The sequence below is a fragment of the Ammodytes marinus genome (assembly GCF_949987685.1).
Source record: "Ammodytes marinus genome assembly, chromosome: 18".
Lineage (NCBI taxonomy): Eukaryota > Metazoa > Chordata > Actinopteri > Uranoscopiformes > Ammodytidae > Ammodytes > Ammodytes marinus.
In genome coordinates, this window is record NC_137222.1 from 6,207,962 (window position 1) to 6,231,002 (window position 23,041).

General features: G+C 41.8%; 1 protein-coding gene across 1 annotated transcript in view; it reads right to left on the bottom strand.

Annotated features, from left to right (window-relative positions):
- fibcd1b (fibrinogen C domain containing 1b) overlaps positions 1-23,041 on the bottom strand; it is a gene marked incomplete at both ends in the record, with an annotated part of 105,252 nt that overhangs the window by 81,926 nt on the left and 285 nt on the right. The gene's annotated exons all lie outside the window — the stretch shown is intronic.

Sequence of the window (23,041 nt, forward strand, 5' to 3'; positions counted from 1 at the left end):
CTGGTGTGTATCTTATTTGATAATTACTCTAGATTTTGCCGACCTTATTTGAAAGTTTCTGTTTCAACCATTTAGCCAAGATATTTTCTACTGAAGTAAAACGATGTTGCGAAAGCTTGTTGAATGGTTTTGTGTGGTATTTGGGGTGGTGGATGAGATCAGTCAGTCAAACAGGATTCTGCCCCAATCTCATAGTGGTCAATATTGATATGTCATTTAACCCATTATCACAATCCCTTCCCTGCAAAAAAAAGCAACAACACATGTGGAGCTATGATTGGAAGTTGCAGTAGATTTGGTTTGAAACTAAATGTAACAGCATTAAACGGCTGTAAAAAAAAAAGACTTTGAGAATCACACAGTGCTACATTTTGTTTCGTCAAACAAACACAAATAAATAAGAACGAGGCAAACAGAGGATTGTTGCATGGTTGACAGCTGAATGAGATGAGAGAGGTGTTTACCTTGCCAGCGTTTCCATTCTGTGCCGCAAACCGCAGAGATTTGGGTCGGGATATTTAAGGAGAAGCTGCTGCCATTGTTGATGTGACGGGCAGTTCCTACAGACTTCAAAGGGACCATTCCCTGTACGGCTGACGGCTATTGACAGTGCAGGACACTTTTTATTATATTTTTTGGGGGGATTTGTTGGCCACTGGCACATAAGAATGGTTTTACAGGGACACTGCTGTGATTTGGTACCAATAAATGAGGCAGCATGAGAAGTACTTTAATGGCCTATCATCTTAGCTATTCATGTACTGTTTGTTGTCAATTAAAGATGAGTCAGCGATTCTGGTGAATGCTTCTTGTCAAAATCACGTTGTCAAAACCAGTGAATATCTCCTCATGTTCCGCAACTTCTCTGCACTGTATGGGTGCTCAAACAAAATCCAGTGTTAATACACAGCCTATACACATGTTGCTAGCTACTGTGGGCGCCCTTTGTTTACTCACCAGTTTACAGAGCCAAGGCTGTGTGTTTACATCAGTTTTTGTTCAGCGCACACACAGTATGGACAGGTAGCCGATCGTGAGGAAATATCACAGATTTTGGCCAAAGGTGATTTTGACAACAAGCTTTCTCCAGAAACGCTGACTCCACCTTTACAGGGTCCTATGTGTGTTTATTTAAAATCATCTACAATCCAAGAAGATACAGGAAGTGGCACTTTATTTTCTATAACCTTGGCTCCAAGAAAGCTCAACGATAATTGTAAGGACTTTTGTCTTCTCACTTTTTTTAAAAGCATATCTCTAAATGAGTTCTGTGTGTGTCTGTGTCCTTGAGTAACACAAACTGTGCAAAGTTAAACTCATGAAACAAAATCCCCCCTCCCCCCAGGATCAGCCAAAAACAGATGCATGCTAAACACTGCTGAGAGAAATGCTCTTCACCTTCAAAATAAGACAGCATGCAGCGATAGAAGAGGGAAGGAGAGAGGCCTGCTGCAGGGAGGACCGGGGAGATGAGTTCAATCCTAAGAGACAAATCACCCCCTCTACCCTCCACTGCGTGTCCTTGGAGCTCTGCACTGCAATCGGCCACACACACACACACACACACACACACACACACACACACACACACACACACACACACACACACACACACACACACACACACACACACACACACACACACACACACACACACACACACACACACACACACACACACACACACACACACACACACACACACACACACACACACACACACACACACACACACGTAGGCAGCGAGTCTGTCACCCCACTGTCCCTGAGTTGAGACGCATGCACACACACAGGAATGCAGAAACATATCACCGCAGCAACCGCCGCCGCCACAGCCGTTATAAAGCACACAATCACCGTGAGGTCAGAGCGCCTGCTTTGGCGTGCGTGAAGTGAAACGGCGAGATTGAAAGAAGAGGGCTTCCAATTTTCTACAGTGGTGTTATGGCATATATTGTAACCTCTCTCTCTTCTCTCTCAGGACACAGATGATCTGAGGCTGCTCTACGCTTGTGCTAATAATGTTCATTCATTACAGCCTTAAGTATGACAGAGCACCAAACATGTAGACCTTTTAAAAGGTACAAAGTCCCCCGACCATCTAGCTATTTCTGGTGATTGTTTTATTATAGTGTCCTATATTTTTCATTTTCATTAATTGACCTGCCCCCAGCTACTGGTCCTGCCGTCCCAAGCCATCTAAAGATGGAGAGCTTTCCTGTGAATTTCCTGTCCTGACAATCTCTTTTTCTAGTTTTTCTAACTACCATTTAATGATGTCTTTCCCAGTCTTCAAAGAGGGCTTGGGATAAGTCAGAAACTGTTGTTGTTAAGCATTCATATAGCCAACATTGAAACACTGAATGGGATTTTGGCCATACACAAAAAAATGTGCCTTGACTTGAAACTTTCATGTGCAAGATGCAAAACAAGCGAGGAGGATTAGTGTATGACTGCAGACTATTCCAATAAAGTCAAGACAGAGCAGCACACTCTCACACACACACGCACACACACACACACACCGTAAAATAATATTCTAATGGGGGTCTATAAATGCAAAAGCAGCACTTGGATGACGGTAAATACATTATTATTGCACTGCAAGGTTCCTTAAGAAAAGAATGGCCACCTTGCAGATGCTTCTTACACACACACTAACACACACACAAACACACACACACACACACACACACACACACACACACACACACACACACACACGCATGTATTCATAAATTGAAGTAGGCTACATCTTCTAAGCCAGACCATACACACGTGCCCTTGATATGTAAGATGGATCCCCGCCCCACAGCATTGCTATCTTAATAGCAGCGTGATAAGAAGGCAGACACTTCCCTTAATAAGCAAAAATGAAGAACCGCCTCTCCATAATGTATGTATTTGCATACATGGCTGTATGTGCAAGCCATTCAGGCGCCCATCAATAAAACATGTATGATGGTGTCTGCACTTCATGGTACTTCTATACTGACTTATGGCAGCAGCTAAGGTAGTACATCAAAGTGTCCTCACATGTGTCCGTGTGGTGCATGTGTCCATCTATCTCTCTGAGTGTGTCTGGGTCTGTGACTGTGTTTATAAGCGGGGGATAGCCCGCACCTTGGCAGTTTGACCTTGGCGAGGCGATCTGATTTCGATGCTGATGGTGCGAAACAAATGTGGTGTTTGCTCCTTTACTCACACGCTGTTTGTGGAAATGCGTGTGTGTGCAGATGTGTGTGTGTGTGTGTGTGTGTGTGTGTGTGTGTGTGTGTGTGTGTGTGTGTGTGTGTGTGTGTGTGTGCGTGAGTGTGTGCATGTGCGTGTGTGCAGTACTTCATCAATGTGAAAGACGACACACACGTTTGTATATGTGTGTGTGGCCCCTTGTGACCGAAGTATGTGTTGGTTGAGTGCTATCGGGTGGTAAGTGCTGCGTATTCACTCTCTCCCTGCAGGGGAGGTCGTGCTGCAGTGGATATTGGTCTTTTTAAGGTTGCAGGTTTCAATATGAACTCAACTTCCCTATCATAAACACACACACACACACACACACACACACACAAGCAAAACAGTTCCTATGACCTGTCAAGTACAGTTTGTCATCTCTCTATGCCTTTCTATGCCGAGAAAGATGAGGCATGAAATGGAAAACTAAGGAAAAGAACTCAAAATGAAGCTGTATTCCCCGGTACACAGACTCTAATGAGGATCCACTGTATTCATTAAGTTCAAAGAGGGCAGACATTTTTCCCCCTGATTTTCTATCCACAAAAGTAAGTGGCAGTATTTTTTGAGCAGAGGGATGTTAGAAGTTTAAAAGGTTAACCGGCATGGCAACCGTGCTACAGGTAGTGGCACTACTTGTACATTTTAAAAAAAGCAATTTCCCATGAGGGCCTTTCACGATAATGGAAGCATGTCTAAATGTTTGTGCAAAATAACCCTTCAGAGGCAATGGTCAATGCGTGCAGTACACACTGTAGAATGGGGATAGGCGCACAGCGTGAAGGAGCCTCTCCATGCAGAGTGTGGGAGTTTGATCACTGGCTTTTTTCAAGAGGTGGAATTGGCAGCAGGGAAATGTTTATGACATAGTGTTGGAACGGGTTATAAACGTAATAGTTTTTGTCTCAGTGTGAGTCAATGTTTACTTTTGTAATTATGAAAAGAAACAGGGAAACAAGTGTACAAGACAACAGCTCTTAATAACTGTCAGATACTGAAAAGCAATTTGTCAAAGGAAATACAAACGGTGAAACAGGAGAAAGGGCACTACACATAGGAATTGCTACTATACTATTGTAATTAATACAGTATGTAAATAAAAGATAGCTGCAAGCAATTATGCAATGCTTTCCATTTCAACACGAGAGCAGATATAATGAAACCTTAATGGAAACAATTAATGTTGAAAACTGATAATAATACAACCCTTGTATTTGAAGAACTTCAGAAAGTAAGTGAAGGCACATTTGGTGCAATGCTCTCCTGCTTAATATGATTGTTGTTTCCTTTGCTCAAAAACTGGTGGAAATGTAATGAATTCTGGCAGCAAAAAGCTTGTTCAGATACATGCAAGCTTCACCTTCTCCTCAAGTGGTTAAAGCAACCTGGTAAAATGTAGTTATATTGTCCAGGAATCATGCCGACATCTAAATATTTCTGATATTTCAAAAGACTGGGAGAAATAATGGAGACATTGAAGACGGCTATACATTAACAATTGATGAAGGCAGAGTTAATGCAATTGCAATTGTACCCTGCTGTAAAACGCCATACTTTCAGGCTCTTGTTCAAGTAATAAAAAAAACAGGTGAAATAGAAGAGAAATGCAGGAGAAAGATGTAAAATTATTCTGAAAAAAGATTTCAAGTCACCACTCTGAATGTGTGAGATTCAGTAGCTCTAAGATATGAGAGCAGGGTCAGTGACTTTCTCTATGGCTTTTTATAAAAAGGAAACTGCCACAACAGTCACTTTTCTCTCCCCATGAATGCACAAAGGCAATGTCAAAGGCAATCTAATCCAAATGAAAGAAGGCAAGGACTGAATCGAAACATTGTGATGGAATAACTATACCAGATGAGTGGGGTTAGCTGGGGCTAAACAGCAGTCCCAGTCTGGAAGTAACGGACAAGCTTTTCACTATGTTTAACTAACTGGAACTATTGATTAACTCACACTTACTTCATGTTGAACTATACCCACACTGATGATGAGCAGCTGAAAAGCTTAAAGGTGGAGTCCGCGATTCTGGAGAATGCTTGTTGTCAAAATACCTTTTTGTCACAATCATTGAATATCTTCTCACTTCTACTGTTTGTGCCCTGTAACCAATACAGTGTCCTAGGCTCTGTAAACTGGTATGTAAACAAATGGTATGTAAACTAAGGGGACCACCATCGCTAGCAACATGCCCATTGAACCTATAGGCTATTAACACACCAGGTTTTATTTCCTGTGCACAAACACAGTACGGACAGGTAGCGGATCATGAGGAAGATATTCACTTTTCAAAGCAAAAAAAAAAAAGCATTCGTTTCTAATCAACATCTAATCTACGAATCCCCTACACGATTACAGTTCTAGTAAAGACGGTAAACACGCTGGTGTGGTCTGGGCCCATTCTGAGAATGTGGAAACTTTCAAACGGCGCACACACACACACACACACACACACACACACACACACACACACACACACACACTTAATTAATGCAGTCCTCCGCCGACAATTCCTCTGGAGTTGCGAGATTAAACCACTTCATTAGTGTCTCGGGAGACGGCAGACGAGAGATGAGAAAAAAAAGGCAGAGAGCTTCGGGAGAGAGCAAGAACGGAGAAGCCGGAAAAATAGTAAGCGCTTGGCTTTGTTAGTGTTGGAAAGAGACACTTTCAAGGCAGTAATTATGACGCAGAAAAAAAAATACCAAGATACTCCAAGATACCAGAGGGCTCAGAGTGTCTCCTAATAGTGATGGGTGACAATCGAGTATAGACCACAGATGTGAGTAGTGCACAAGGCTTAATTGGAGTTTAGCTCGTCTGAACACATCCAGGGCTCTTTCCTAAACGAGTCAGCAGTCCCACACACACACACACACACACACACACACACACACACACACACACACACACACACACACACACACACACACACACACACACACACACACACACACACACACACACACACACACACACACACACACACACACACACACACACACACACACACACACACACACACACACGCATGATGTGACAAATCTGATGAGAGGACAGCGGTGTCACTATGCATCTCACACATTCTGACAGCTCGCAGTAATAAGCCTGAGGTATCGTCAGTGTTTAAGGAACTGGTTAAGCTGCCACGATTCACACCTCCCCAGGGATCTTCAAGACTGATTCATGCTAAATCCACAGTCAGATAGAGATACTCAAAATCAAAAAAATTTATAAAAAAAGACATTGGCATAATCCGTAATCGTAGGATGTATTGTTGCCTGTTGCACCATGTGCGTTATGGTTACGACAGGCAGGCAGGCAGGCAAGCAGGACCCAAATGCAGAACGTCTTCAAGTGAGGGTAATTTATTGTCCAAAAATGTAACAAAAAAGGCCAATAGGCAAAAAGTCCAGGAAACACAGAACATACACAGGACAAGAACTCACCAACAGGAACAATACTCAGATAGGGATCAAAGAAACACAGGGAGTTATATACACACACAAGACAGGGCAGACAACGAGGGACAGGTGCAACACATTAGGGGAGGGAGCAGCAATCAAACAAGAGGGAAACTTGACAGGACATGAGGAGGAACAAGACAGACGTACCAAAATAAAACAGGAAACACGGGGAACCACCAAAACAAGACAAGACAAAGACAGAACATGACAATGGCTGTGTCTTGATTCAGGGGTTGCATGGGTATTGCAGCCTACGAAGGCTGCATTTGAAGACTGATTGCGTCATAGCGGCGCGCAAAGGCTGTCCCGTTTGCAAGGCTCCTTGCAAGGCTCCTCATATGCGGTCGTGAAATGCAGCCTTCGTTTCACGGTTTTGAAGGCTGCATCAGATGTATCCTTCGTGGCCCAACATATCCCAAGATTCATTGCGTTTTTTTCAGAGATGGCATAAAATAAAATAAAAAATAACAAAACAGCAACGTGTTGCTCCATCTTCTTAACTTTTATCTTCCTTTCTTTTTTTCTTGTACTTTTTTTTCTTTTCGTCTGGTAGACAACTTATTTTTCTTTTTTCCTCCGTTGACAGGGCTGTCTCCGTTGGCAGCAATCAGGGTTGCTAGGCAGCACAGGAGCGGCGAGTCGTCACGCAAGGTAACGGCTTGTTACGTAAACCGGAAATGCTCGTAAACGGAGACCTGCGGAGACCGTCTCGTTTAACAAGGCTCGTTGGCCTTAAAACCGGCCTTAAAATCGGCCTTCATAGGCTATAGCCTTCATAGACCGCGAGACTGCGTCCTACCAAGTGCGTGGTCTCTGAATCAAGACACAGCCCCAGTGTCTATAAAAATGTGTTTTAAAAAAAAAAATTGTTAAAAATAGTTGTTAAGATGAAAACAGTGGTTGGCAAGACTCACAGCGGTTCTACTCACAATTACTCGGGTGAATAACCTTTTTCCAAATAAATTCAAAGGGATTTAGAAAAAATTGGATTTTGGCAAATTCCCCTTCACATAAAATGGTAAAAGAGGTATCTCACTCCAAATGACTTTTTCTCACATGGGCTAAAGTGACAGAATAAAATATCCACTTTAATGCATAAACCACTTTGCACCTTGTTGCTGCCGGTCCCATGGCACCAGTGTGAACACGGCTTTATGGGAAATAATGCATTCTGGGTAGAAACTCCCACGGGAGATTCCTGCAGAGATGAGTTAAAATGCCTGGACTCCTAATGGAAGGCATCGCTCGTGAGAATCAACCACAAAAGTTTTTTTTAATTCGCCCCCCTTGGGCCTCTGTCAGAGTACATTTGTGCACGCTCTTAACACAGTTTCCTCATTGCTTAGAACAAAACAATCGCTTTAGGACCTTTAACTTATCTAACTATTATTGAAATCATGAATCCATTGTATCTATCAATTTACAATCATTTATATGTCCATGTTTTTCCCTTGTGTTAGATGCTAAGACCTAGTGCTAAACGAAAAAAGGATTTTGAAGCTCAATTCGCACAGCATCCACTCTGACATTCAAGACTAAAGTGATACAGCTGGTGTCATCCGATCTGTAATATCTGCTTAAAGGCAAAGTGCAGTTTCTGTGACTGTGACCCATTATGTGACAGATTGCTCTAAACATCGGGCTGAACTTCATTCTAATAAACAGTGTATAGCTGGGCGGGGGAGGGGGAGGGGGTGGTGGTGGTGGGGGGGGGGGGGGGGGTACAGTTCACCAGCACTCTCAATGCTATGATCAACGTTTGATCTGTGACCCCTCTCACACAGCCAACCCTCTAATTGTGACAAGGCACATATGGCAGATAATTATTCGGAATAATCTGTTGCTATGGCGATAGCTGACCCTGATGCGCCACCGATGCGCCATCTACATGTCCGGCTGTGCGGTCGGGTGGGCAGTTTGTGCCTCTTTGCCCTCTCAAAGAGCAGGGGATTAGAGATGTACATTATCACTTTAACCTCCTCTTTAACCCCTTCAATCGGGAGAGAGAGAGAGGGTCACTTTGCTGAGCCACGCATATGGCCAGGGACAGACGTATGTTTTCACGGCTCGCACGTTTCATGAAAGCCGTGTTCACAAACATAAGATTGTCATTCTCTCGGTCGGTGCTGCCCTATCTACAGTAATCCATTTCAATCCTTCTCATCTCCATCAGCCTTCTTTGGTGTTTGCCCAACGATATAAATACACCACAGAGCTACTATTCAGCTCTCGCCCTCCCCTCTGACACTCATCTCCTCCAAAACGAATAAACAAGTCCTTTTACACTCTCGAGATGTATGAAATAGAAAACTAGATTAACTTGTGAGCCCCCCCCCCACCCTTAGCTGTGTGAGAGAAGGAACATTTACAATTGCTCTGATTCATAATTGAGTTGCAACAGCAAGATCATTTTTTAAGTTTTGAAAAATAAAAATCAAGTGATTCAAATTAGTGACAACAGGGAAAAAGCAATTACAGAACGCATGAGGTTGACATGACCACTTTAATAGGGTGTTCATTAAGTTTAGAAAGCAGCATGCACTTCTACGAAAGGTAAAAACTTTGGAGCACTGTCCTCATCTATATTTCAGCATTTGTGCTTGTGAAGGATTCAGCACCCAGTTTCTTTTTCCATTGTGAGTTATTTTCTTCACAGGACTTACAATATACAAAAGCAGACGTCTTAATGCTTTTACAGTGTCATTTCCGGATAGCGCCTTGCGGGGAATTTAAAGCCTCCACCATTTTGTGATCCCTGACCTGTCCTGCTACGGGGCTTGACAGCAGCTGTCATTCCCCCACATGGTGGAAAAACCACAGCGCACAGCAAACACATCAAAGCCATCACAAAATATAAAAGTACATTATCATCATTTTTCCTGCGCCCCAACTAGCTGATGACAGGCAGTGTGCCGACCCCAAGTTGAAAACGCTGTCAGCCTACCAAAACAAAGGTCAGCGACCCTCAAACCCCCCCCCCCTCTCTATCTCCTCCCCAAACCTGTCATCTTCCCATTCATCCCTCTCTCCCTCAATCCACTTCCCTTGACCACCCTCCCCCCCCTGCTCCTTAGTATAGTGCTAAAGAGTCTCTCTCTTCATCTTCAACACATTTGCAATAAATCAATGCAGGGCTGTGGGGGCTGTCGACATACTGCGAGTCTGATGGATTTCTAATGTTAGCACATTATGGGAAGCCAGTGAGGGAGAGTGCCAGATCCCATTCCCCAAAGTAGAGCGGAGCCGAGAGAGAGTAAGCGAACGTAAGTGTAACATTTCGGGGAAGATTAAAGGAAAAAGACACTGTGTGAACTTAAAACAAAGCTCCTAGAACACCTTGCTAGAATTCATCAGCGATAATGTGAAATGTACTGTTTCTGTCTAGTCGCAAATTTCGGTGATGTAGGATAATTGAAGCAAACCGAGACAGCGGTTACACTTTTCTTTAAGCCCATCTTCTCTCGAAAGTTATGAGGATATAAGACTTTCTTTTTTTTAATGCATCCCTTTCCAGCCCTCATCTCTTGCAAACTTCATGTATTAGTCATTGCATCTGTAAGGAAGATTTGACTAAAGCTGGCAGACAAATGGCTGAGAATGTGCACCCCCGTCGTGCTGACAGGCTCTATAGGGGCTCTAACCGCTCCAGACTAACTTCGACTGGAATTAAAAGCAGCTGATTATACGACAATATAGACAGAGAGAAGAGAACAAAACACACTTATCAATGAGATCTTTATGTTTGCTTTTCTTTTCTTTTCTTTTGTTTGCGTCTGTTTCCCTGTTTCCTTGTTGTCCTATTGTGAAATGTGATCTCCATTTATTTACAGGAAGTGAATGTTATCATGTGAATTTGATACAGTTGTTGGTGTCTTATAATCCCGAAGGGGATGGGTCCTTGTTTGGACATGACACAATAATAAAAATTCATTCATTCATTCATTCATTCATTCAGTCGACAGAACATTTACCTTTAAGATTGAGGAAGATGGGAAGTAAAGATGAACGTGAGATAAACAGTTCCTGAGCTGTACTATGCACTCAGTGTGCATCCACAAGAGTTTGCATTAACATATTGTCTCACCAACCAAGACGATTATGAAAACATACGTATGCACAGATGGACAAATAATGACTCTGGCTGTGACATAATTGCAATTAATACGAGCAATGAGTGGGGATTCTTATCGACATATGATATGGTTACATTCTTTCCCCATTATCAAGGTGAAACGGCATATGATGATATCCATGACTTTGATTGCAACAATGATGACGGTCATTCAGTCCATATAGATGTCATTCTACTGTTAAGCCTTCCTCTCCCAGTGGGAACAGAGGCCTATTCTCTAAGCTTTCTACTTTCTACTGTACAGTTTATTCAAACTTGACGATCCAGATCCAATATTGAATTGTCATAGGTTCATTTGTCTTTTTCTCCTGTGAAGATTTCATGGAACTTGTACATTTCTAGACTTCTGTTACAATTTTTCTCAGTTGCTTTGGTGCTTTTCTCAGATCAGAATGAGAATTCTCATAACTATTAGTTCAACCTCCGCAACATTTAGTCATTTGAGCACATCATAGTAGCAATTTCTCCTTCCTCTGAACAAATTGCAAATGCTTTTGGACATGTATCAGTTGCTTTCATACAATTCTCTGCTGTTTTATAACATTGTCATTTGCTTATGTCATGTGAGTCAAAATGAACTATACCTATGGATGCTGAATAGTCGTTCCCAATAAAACTAATAGTCTTCATTTCATTGCTTGAGTCATTACATACAAAATTGTTGAACTAGTTATCAAATTCTGTCAAGCAAATTTTATACCTTTCTTTATAATTTTTTCCTGGAAATGTCTCCTAAATTGAACAGTTGCTCTCAGTTGGACTTCAGCTTCAGCACTCACGAGGAGGTGTGTGAAGTATTAGTTGTAACCAATGACTTTCCTCGTTGCATTGCAAGGGATAATATCTGTTGTGATGTAGATGAAAATATGTGGCCAGAGAGACAGGAACATCTGGATGTGCCAGAATGATTTACCTATATATGTTCAGTTACAATATGTCCTGTTATCTTGTTCACATTTGTGCACAGCTCGACCAAAAGGGTGTTTTTTTATGTTTGTTCTAAATAAGTCACTGAAGTGTATTTTTCTTTTGCACAATGCTGTAGAATTGCAAAGACCATATACAGTAAAAATGTGAAACATACATATTCAGTGTCTTGTACTCACTTACTCCCCTAACTACAGCAATGTGTAACTTTACTGTAGTTTTCAAATGGCTGTACAAGTAGTGTATAGTGCTGTCTTGAGCATGTTCAGGTAGTGTCACCGAGTTCTGACCGTTTTTTGCATTGGAAAACACTGAGAGAATAACCTGTCATAATGAAAACATGACAAAGCCATTTGACTATCTTGTTCATAAACGATGGTGTCAAGACTTCTCATTTTGATGACACTGGCAGTTTCATTGACATGAATACTTGCTTTTGAGGAATAGACTATCCATGTTGAGCAAGTGACGTACTTTTGCAGGTTATCCACTAGGTTTTGCAGTTTGCACTAATTGTTTCTAGAAATGCACTAACTGCTGTGCAAATGTTAATAGTGATGTGAGAAAAGCACCAAAGCGACTGAGAAAAACTGTAATCTAATCAGATCAATGTTTTGAGCTAAGGTTTGTCCAGAATGAGTTTGTATAAGTGAAGAGGGGATGCTAGAACTGCACTGGCTGTACTTTGGATTGGATCATTGATGGACACCCGTTGGAGAAAATACAACGACAAATCTAAAGCTTAAACTAATTCTACAGAGTTTAATCAACAACCCTCTGACACAATTGGCACAAAACCCTGGCGTTAAGATCCTGACAACAAGTGTATTTATCTATTGTATTATGCATTACATTTACTGACTGCATCAACTTACAGACAACATGTCAGTAGAAATAAAATAAGCAGGAATTTCACTAACCAAAACTGCAAATCGACCATTGATTGTGCTCGTATACTTAATACTCACATTATTATAGTCTATTTTTAGCCAAGCTAGAGGCATTGCGTGGCAATAACTTGAGTGATCCTTTAACCTTTCCCCTAGGGTCCAAATCAGGGCTCAGCTTTAATTGCTGTTCAGTGCCGATTGGATAGATAGATAGATAGATAGATAGATAGATAGATAGATAGATAGATAGATAGATAGATAGATAGATAGACAGATAGATAGATAGATAGATAGATAGATAGATAGATAGATAGATAGATAGATAGATAGATAGATAGATAGATAGATAGATAAATACATCGATCTGTGGCCCGCCTGCCCTAAACCTCTTCTCTCAGAATGAAAAAAATAATAAAAATGCAACATGGACACATTAGGTTAAAAGGTTTTTCGCCCATCTAAGACTTTTTCGCACTGCATGATGACATGTTCAATAACGCTTCCTACACTTTAATCATGTACCATTTAACCCGCGGTTACATTTTCCTATGATGCACTGCATCAACTGAAGAGTACATGTGCGTGTGTCTGGTTGTATGTGTATGTTTGCACAGAGGCGTCTGCGTGTGCGTGGGCTACGTGTTTCCTCCGAGGAATATTTGCTGCTCTCTTTGGCTGCCAAGTTCCACTACATCAGCAGAAAGCACTGGTCTGCAGCACACTCCACATTTCCATATCCAATCTCATTTCAGACTTAGGGCTTGACAAGAGGTGCAGAATTCCACAAGAGGGAAACAGGACAAACCAAATACAGTAAATATGAGTAGTAGTACGCCTACTGCTGGTCAGAAAACTGCAGTGAAACGGGAGGCATGTTGAGACGTGCAGAAAAAAAAATACAATGTTTTCCTTTTTCCCGCTAATGAAAAACACCAGACAGACGGTGAACGACAGAGCCACTTCCAACAGTTTTGAGAAGTCTACATGTTTTTTGTTCACGGCCCAAGGACAATGAAATGTTTCCAATTTTTTTTGCGGATATAATACATCTAGCCACGTGAGCTTGGAAAGGGGGATTTTATTTCTGTCAACATTTACACATATCTCTGACACTTTTTTGATTGATTTAATGTTTGAATAATTTAAAGAGAAAGAGAGGGTTTCGGAATAGCAACAAGCCATGAGAGTGGGTCCTATAATTCCTCATTTATTTAAATGTGCCACTTTCCCCAAGCACATCTGAATAATGGCACATAGTCTGCCAGATTGAATTTTTGATGATGAATAAATAATGGATGCTGGTGTGGATACGTCAGTTAATACATCAGCCATGAGTTTGTCATAACTGTTTAATGGAAGAGCTGCAATAAATACGGATATGCATCTCTTTGTGCCTCCCTCGCTGTCTGTCTTGTTCCAAATATGTTTTTTATGCATCGTTCCCTTTTTATTGCGACTCCTAAAACTATCCTCCCTCGAAATGTTTTTTCTCATCCTCCAATCGGTCACCTAACCACTTTCATTACGTTTTCCTCTCACTCTCCTTATGACAAATGTAAAAACAAACACCATTTTTGTTTCAGTTGAGAAACATTATGTATCTCTACCTGAAATGCACAGATGATAGTGAAGATATGCTGATCACAAGATATGGCTTGTGTTATCATTGTGACATACATTTTGTTAAAGTTTGTAGTCTTTTTTTTTGTGCAGAATCACATCAATTCACATTTTGCGTTCTGTGTTCCGGTCACTGAACCTAAAAACTATACGTTTGTGAAAGCAATGCAGTCCTTGGAGGTCACTGATCAAGCATACAACTTAATAGGGACAACAATAATTTCCCAGCACCCCCCCATCCTTCTAGTCAATTAATGTTGCTATTAACCTTGAGACACCTGACGATGTCGGGGCAAATAATGATGCTATTATGTTGTCAACGTTAGCTTTAGCAAGTCATTAGCAGGTAAAATATATGAAGTCAGTTGGCTGTGGAAATTACTTCATTTGTCCCAGAGAGGTGCCAATAATGTGCTTTGGGGTAGACTACCAAGTATGAGAGAGTAGAGGGCGCAGCAGCTCAATCACAGACATATTGTTTTTTTAACCCCAAGATGAAAAGTATGCCAGCAGTCGAACAGATACCACACTCTAGCATCACTATTTTAACAATATGCAATCCTTGTATTCCAGCAGCTTTCAATGTGATTGTGTTCAACTAGTTTCGTGTTGACTTCAAACTAAATTGTCGTCATACTGCCTCTGCCCTTAAATATTCTTCTGCTCCAGATCCGGTGGCCGCAGTAGATTGATAGCTTGATTAGACTTCTCCATTTATCATGAATTATTCACCGGGTTTCCAGAGTCTAATTAATTCCCTTATTATTTACTGTTTTCGGTTTGCATTCTCAATCAGACGCGTAAGCCATCACAAAGGGGAACTGCGCTCCAGTGCGCACGTGATTTGTTGTGCTTGCACGCTCGCATGCACGGTTGTTTGCAAGCATTGATTAATGAAGAGCCCATGGAAACGGGAAAAAATAAATAAATACAGTCCATTATTTAGCGGGAAGTATTTCCCCTTAAAAAGCAGGTCACTGATCTCACATTGCACGTTGATCAAGACACAAATGAACGGAGCTCTTTAACTCTTGGATTGAAATCGCCAGCAGGAAATTGGACACTCACTGCAAATATGTAGATAAAGTGTAATCTGTCAGTGGGATTGGCCCGGCTAGTTGTCCATCACAATGACTGAACTGTGGAACAAGTGCACACACTGTGTGTCTCTCTCACTACACCACCCCTCCTCTTTCCAGCCCATGCTTTTCTCATCTAACCCTCACAGGTGATTTCCAATGCATTTTTAATGATGATTTAGCAGGGAGGGGGATGATAAATTGCAGAATGGGGATATTGCAGTCTTCCGGAGTAAAATAGCGGGGGGCGAAACACACATGTATCCTTCCTTGAGAGTGTTTTTTTTATTTCAGGCTCAGTACTATTTCTTTTCTGAACATGTATGGTACACACACACACACACACACACACACACACACACACACACACACACACACACACACACACACACACACACACACACACACACACACACACACACACACACACACACACACACACACACACACACACACACACAGATCCTGCAGATGGAAATCTAATGCCCTAGCATTGCCTAGTCTCCCTCTCTCTCACGCTTTTAGCTCTTCTCCGGTGAAACCCTTGCCCATCAGGTCAGCTTGCTGACACATCTATCAATAGATGCTTTGGGAGGTGGAGTGTAACCTTGCCCTCCGGAACCTTTCTAATGTTTTCTCCTCAGCTTCACTTTCTTCACATCTGTGAAAAGGCACAAAGATGCTGAAGGAACAGTGTGACAAGACCATGTACCTTATGCCTGGTTGCCCACACACACACACACACACACACATTCTCGCACGCACTCAAATATGTGCAGTGCACAAAATCAACACAATTACCGAGAATCGCAAATCAATTACGTACAATTACATTCTATTGCAGCTGTTGTTTTGTATGCGAGTGGGCCCTTGGTGATGCTGTGGGGCTCCCGTGATGAGCCTTGTAACTGATCCAAGAGAAGACTGAAGGAAAAGGCATTCTTTCTCTCCAACGGCAATGTGTGGTATATCCAATAACAAACCCTTGTTGGGAGGTACGTGGGATTTTTGAGCAGCTGGGATATATCATGCGTCATACTGCGAAGGTACAAGTGCCCCCAGCTAGCAGGCTGCCTGCTCAACACTGATGTGATACATACTTCTCAACACTCCTGTGTCCTTCCTCTGTGCTACTCTCTGTTCTCTCTCTGCTCTGCCTCCTGCTTCTTTTGTTCAGCTTTGTTAATCTCCTGTATTCATTCTTTCTTTCCTGTCCATCCTTGCATAGCGATTCTTTTCTCTCAAGGCCTCGTTGTCACCTTGCAGAACCAGAAATCTGTTTTTGACGTGTCCTGTCCTTTTATGCCATTAAGAGATACAGAAAGGGAGAAAATAAGATAAAGACCTAGAAGAGCATATGGGTCGAACAACACAGGTGGATAGAGATTGAGCAAGGCCAAAAGCATACGAAATTAGGGCTGGGTATTGTTCAAACATTTTCGATATCGATACCGATACCTTGAGTACGATACCCGATCCTCAATGATACGTATTTCGATAACAATTTGATGAAATCCCTTTCAACAAGATGACATTACACATCTTGGTAAAAATACATTGTTCAGCTCCTTGGCATTTTTACAAAACATCAATATACAAAACTTTAACTGAGCTCAAATCGAAGTAACTGCCTTCAGATTACCACACATGCCAGATCTCCTGAGCTACTGCAGCTCCACACAGCCAATCACCATCACTTTGAGATCTTTGCCCATCAAGCAATCCCGATTGCTTATTGGCTCACATTTTTTGATAGTCTAACATTTTTGCTACTCGATGGTATCGAGTGATCTCGGTAGGTGCCAAATAAGAATGGAACTACATTGGTACCCAGTTCTACATGGGATGGTTGCTATTCAGACCTAGGCAGGCCCACTATCTCACTAAGCTATTGGAAATGCATGTTGAACAAAATGTCTCCATTTCTCTGTGCAGCAGAAAGAAAACCTAAACAAAATCACACAGTAGGTGCTAAATCACTCTCGGTGTAAAAGCACACTACTTCACTTACATAACGACTTGACAGTAATGGCTCGTTATCGCTTTGATCCACCAACACACGCACTCCTCTCACACGTTCATACCTCCATTCTAACAATAGGCCTACACTCGTGTGTGAGCCACTTAGTTTTCTGATCGCTACAATTCAGCAATACACGAGCAATGGGCTTTTAGCTATACTGTATAATAAGCGCTTATACATAAAGACGCATCCTGAGCTAAAACTGAGGATAATGTTATTATGATAAAAAAAGATAGATAGGCGATTAGAAAAGCAATTCCTTCTGGAAGAGGAAAAACACTGTGAAACATTAATGCTTTGAAGCTCTGTACCGTGGATGCCAATATAAAGGCGGTGTTGGTGTTATGAATAGCAGCACCAAAGTAAAATCAATGACAGCGAGGGGTTGGTTTTTTTCCTTGATAAATTGAAAAACTTTCCCTCCGGTCCCACCCCCGTACTCCTTGTTTTTAAAGGAACACTGACTTGATAGAGGCACATGACCACACGAAGACAGCATGAGTGGACCCACCCACACACACATCTATCCAATTGTCTCATTCTATACTGTTCAACACGTTTAAAACACAACGATTCATATGGCCCAATTCGGTCAACCTCCCTGCTGAGAAAGTAGCTATCTAACGTTCAACAGCAATCTGGCCGGATGCACACATAAAACAAATGCAATACGGACACACACACATAGGAAGACCTTGCACAGCTGTGAACCACCCACATACTACAAGTATTGAAAACATTTCACACTTCTTGTGAGACTAAACATTTTTTTTCCGAAGAAGGCGCCCACACACGCACGCACACGCACGCACACACACACACACACAAAGTAGCCGTGAGGAAGGTACAACAGTGATCTGACAAATGCTTGAAAACTTTTGCTAGCGGGTGTTATCTCAATGCCACCCAGAGTGGGGGCCTGGGGAGAGAGGCCTAGGTTGTTAGAGTTGGACTGCTGCCATAGTATAGGACCCCCAACCCACACAAACACACACGCATGCACACGCACACACACACACACACACACACACACACACACACACACACACACACACACACACACACACACCTACATACCCACCCACAGGGAAATCACAGGCCCAGTCAACCAGAGAACTCCCTCTGCTTTGCTCTGGTCTAGTCCACACTGCTATAGCTCCTACACCTCCAGCCAGCTCAGCAGGTTCATTAGTTTGACAAGGGTACCCAACGAAAACCAGCCAGCCCCACATCTCGTACATGGAATAGTACCACCGCGCCCTGTACAAGACTGCTGAAAAGTCATTGTAAACGTTATCGGTACATGGCAATAAAAAAAGGCTGTTACATTCTCATTATATAAAGTGCAAGACAAATGTACTTAACATATGTATGCAAGCTGAAGCGTTACGTACATATCTATTTGACAAACCGCAGTTTTAAAATCACAAAAGCTGACATACTTGTCATTTACAGTGGGTTAAAAAACTCATGCAAGAAACAGTTTAAGCTAGCAGCTGTCGATTTCATCTTCCATAATGACAACTGCAAATTGAATCATCTAAAGTTAATTAACATGATCCCTTTGAATTGGCAAAACAACAACAGGAAACTACTCGGCTGGCTGTTGCTCATGTTGTCTGGTTAAGATGCTCACTCTGGGTATGGTGTTTGTGAAATATAATCTTGGCCAAAGATAGGTTTAAACACAACTCTGCATTGTTTCTTAAGTTTGAAAAAATAAAAGGTGACATGTGTGCTTTTACTGTTTCGCAATTACCAGTGGTATCATCCACTGTGCACCAATAAAAATAAAGGCACTTTCAAGGTCATAATTATATATGAACACTATGGAGCAATTCCAAGTACACCACCAATGTAATATATTGCTTAATAAATTAAGTGAGCTAAACTGGTTAATTTTTCCATAGAAAGTTAGGCACATTTACATGTGTGACTGGTTAACAAAGAAAAAAAACATTGGGAGGTCCTCAACAAACAAACAAAAAATCAACTATTCAATGCGATTTCATTAATGTAGAAACACGATAATTGTGTGATTATGATCATGTTTAAGCCTGTTATTTCATTGTTGGATATACAATTTGAATGCAATAGTTGCATACAAACAATCAAGGCAATTAGAAATGTTCCATACATATAGAAATATGTGTACATGAAGGATTGGCCAAGCCCTCTAGTTCTTCCTTGTGTTCCGTCACAGTTAAGTGAGGCATATTAAAGTATGTGAGCACATATTGATAAATCCTGGCATTGATGCTTGTGTGCATGTGCGTCGTGGCTGTCATGCAAACCTGATATCATTTCTGAGTTGGGTCTGTGCAGGGTGTGTATTTGATAGATGTGGGCCCAGCACTGTGTCTGCTGTCAAGGCAAACCTTTCTTCTTTTTATGGCTTTGTGTCCGATGTGTCGGAGGTTCATAAACATCCTAACTATAGTTGGCTGATTTGCTGAGTTATTGATGTGATTTTGTGACTTTGATCTGTTTGTGTTGGTCCATGGTGTCAAAGCTTGGGCTATAGAAATACAGCAAACTGTCTGAAAAATATACACCCCTTTAGTGCAATCTGTGTGTGTGTGTGTGTGTTTGTGTGAGCATTTCAATGTGTGAACTGCTGAAGCAAAGCTTTGTTGAATAGTATGCAACACACTATGCTGTGGAAAGTTTGGAGAGTTCTCAGAGTGTTATTGATTAGCTGAAATGAGCAACCCTACTGGACCTCACTGACTTCTCAGCTATACTATGTGTATGTGCTTGTGTGTCGTTGTGTGTGTGTGTGTACGAGCACATATCACATGAAGGAAAAAATAACAAAAGACAAGTTGCTCAAACTGAATACACAGCTGATTTAAGAATGATGCCATGGAAACAGCCACAGTAAACAACCCAGGAAGAAATCTGGCAAGCATTTCCCAACAAAAAATAAAATCAATATTGGTGTTTTTTACAGCACAATATTGCATCCCTAGTTGTTTATTCTTTCTTGTGTGGCAGTGTCCACAGCAACAAAGAACGGAGAAAAGAAGCTAAATGTATTGAGCGTTTATCTGAGAATATATCAAACCCTTTCAGTTTATTTTTCCTCTCATCACTACGTATGGTGATAATGGCAGGCATCGCCATTGACTTACCTCAGCTTTGTTCATTATAAGTACTATGTATGGAGGTATAATTGTATCCCTTCATTCATACCGTAGTTAATGGTGGCCATTTTGTGCCTTCCAAGTGTCTCATATTTTAGATACACAAAGTCAGGAGCATTTCTCACTGTGTAGCCTCAGTCTCCGTTGCCCATTATCCAGTGAATTGCATTTCTCAAGGCCGATTTTAAGTTGCAATTGAATCACTGTTTTACTCTAACCGGCCTCCAATCTTTTACAAAAGGGCACCGGCGGTGACGGGCACACACACACACACACCTATTTCAAACCGAATCAAATGTGCAGAGCAAGCAAGACAAATACTAAGGCCAATGCTTTGTTAATATCCAAACAGACAGCCAGACAAGAGACGGCAAGGGATCTCTATTAAACGATCCCCTCCACACTGGCTCTGAAATGACTGTGTCAATAGCGCCGGGCTCCAGATAAAAAGGTGGTGTTCTCAAGATTACAGGGAGAGACAGGCAGAGAGAGGGGGAGAGAGAGAGAGAGAGAGAGAGAGTGAGAGAGAGAGAGAGAGAGAGAGAGGGAGAGAGAGAGAGGGGGAGAGAGTATGTGTCTGTGTGTGATAGCAAAATAACAAGTGCAGAAGAAGGAAGACAGATAGACGTAGGGAGGAGGGCGACAGATAGCAACATTAGCCGTCTCCATTTCCCACAAGCTCTCATCTCATCCCGCATGGCCCCGCTGCTGTCTGATCCGGAGTGAGGGCTGCTGGGGTTAGGGCAGAATTATTATTTTTTTTGCCTTTTCATCCTCTAGGCTTACCAATCAGCATATCAGAGCTTCATATAGCCATTCAGATATGTTTTTCTCTTTTCTCTCTCTCTCTTCAAGAACACAGACATGATGAAAAATAATCTAAATGAATCACATCTGATATCCTTTTTCTTAGACATATCTCTCTCTCTCTCTCTCTCATGGCTTGACTATTGTGGAAGCAGTATTGAACAATCAGAACCCTCCCCCCCAGACACACACAAACACACACACACACACACACACACACACACACACACACACACACGCATATGCACAAATTACAAATGATTTTGAATAATAACATAATGTCAACAGTAACAGTGATACATGATTAGGTGAGACCTGGTGTGGATTGCTCTGTCTCTCTGTCTCTTTCACTCTCTCTCTGTCTGTCTCTCATTCTCTCTCTCTCTCTCTCTCTCTTGCACTTTAGCAATGATGACTCATAGAAAGAATATTTGAGCATTACAGGACACTAAATCATCAAATTAAAAACCCATGGCAGAGTTTTATTTGCTATTCGCCTGACCTTTAAGTGGACACGTAATAGGCAAAGCAGCTTGTTGGAGGCAGGGGAAGATTTTTTTTTTAAATCTTAGCCCTCTTCCTCATCATTGACCAGCTCTACCTCAGGAAGGATACAGTCTACATGAAAAGCAGCCAGCTGTGATACATGGAAAAATGAAGTGCAGCCCTATGATAATCAATAGGCTACTAATGTAACTATATACTGTATGGAGAATTCAAACACAAGCCAGGTTCAGAAAGAGACACCATGTAGAGTAAATGGCACAGACTGGGCCATGACACTTAATTGTGACACACATACTCTGACCCCTAAGCTTGGTATATCTTTGGAAATGAGAGGAAACTGGCCACAAACATTCTTAATATTCTTATGAATGACACACTCCATTTGCTTCAGTCAGGCTTTGGCTTATAGGGCAATCTACAGTAGGCTATATTCTTCACTGCTGCCTTTTTTTGTGACCATAACAGGTGCATTCATTTTGACAGTGTCAGTCATTAAAAAAGTGCAAAGTTCTTAAGCCAGAAATATAACATTCCTGATAAGGTTTACTTCTCCTCTGTGTCAAAACATTTTACATTGGCTCTGACTGAGTGAAGTTTTCACGTCAGCGCCTGTCCTTGGCATTATTTGCCCAGTGACGTGCCGCATAATTAGTAAATCCACGCTCATGGGTGAGAGAGTATACATGAGTATCCCTTCCAAAAGGTGTTAAGCTTTTTTCCTCAGTGCCCTGAAATCTGATTCGGTGTTCTAGGAGGGGAGACATCTCTCTCGCTCTCCTCTCCTCTCCTCTCCCTCACCGGCTGTCAATAACCCTCCACTGACCTTGTGAAAACACATCGACTATCGACTATTCCCCTAAGTGAGCTTCTTTTTTTTCTGGCTGCAACACAACACACAATGCACATCAATGCACGTCCGCTCCCGTCTCAAGACATCCGAGCGAGAGACCTCAGCCTTGAGAGCCCTGGAGTGTTAATAGCTATTGGATTATGTCTGTCTGTGTGCCACGTTTCAACACTTTTAACAAGACGGATGCGATTTCCAGGCACCCCCATTGAAGTAAAGCTCGGGATGAATTGGAAAGGGGATTGTGAGCATATTCCTGGGATGCGCAAACATACTTTCGGGCAAATCACACTCATATTAATCTCCTCCGGCCATGATATTTTTTTACCATTATTCTCCTCACTTTATGTATTTATCCTAAATTG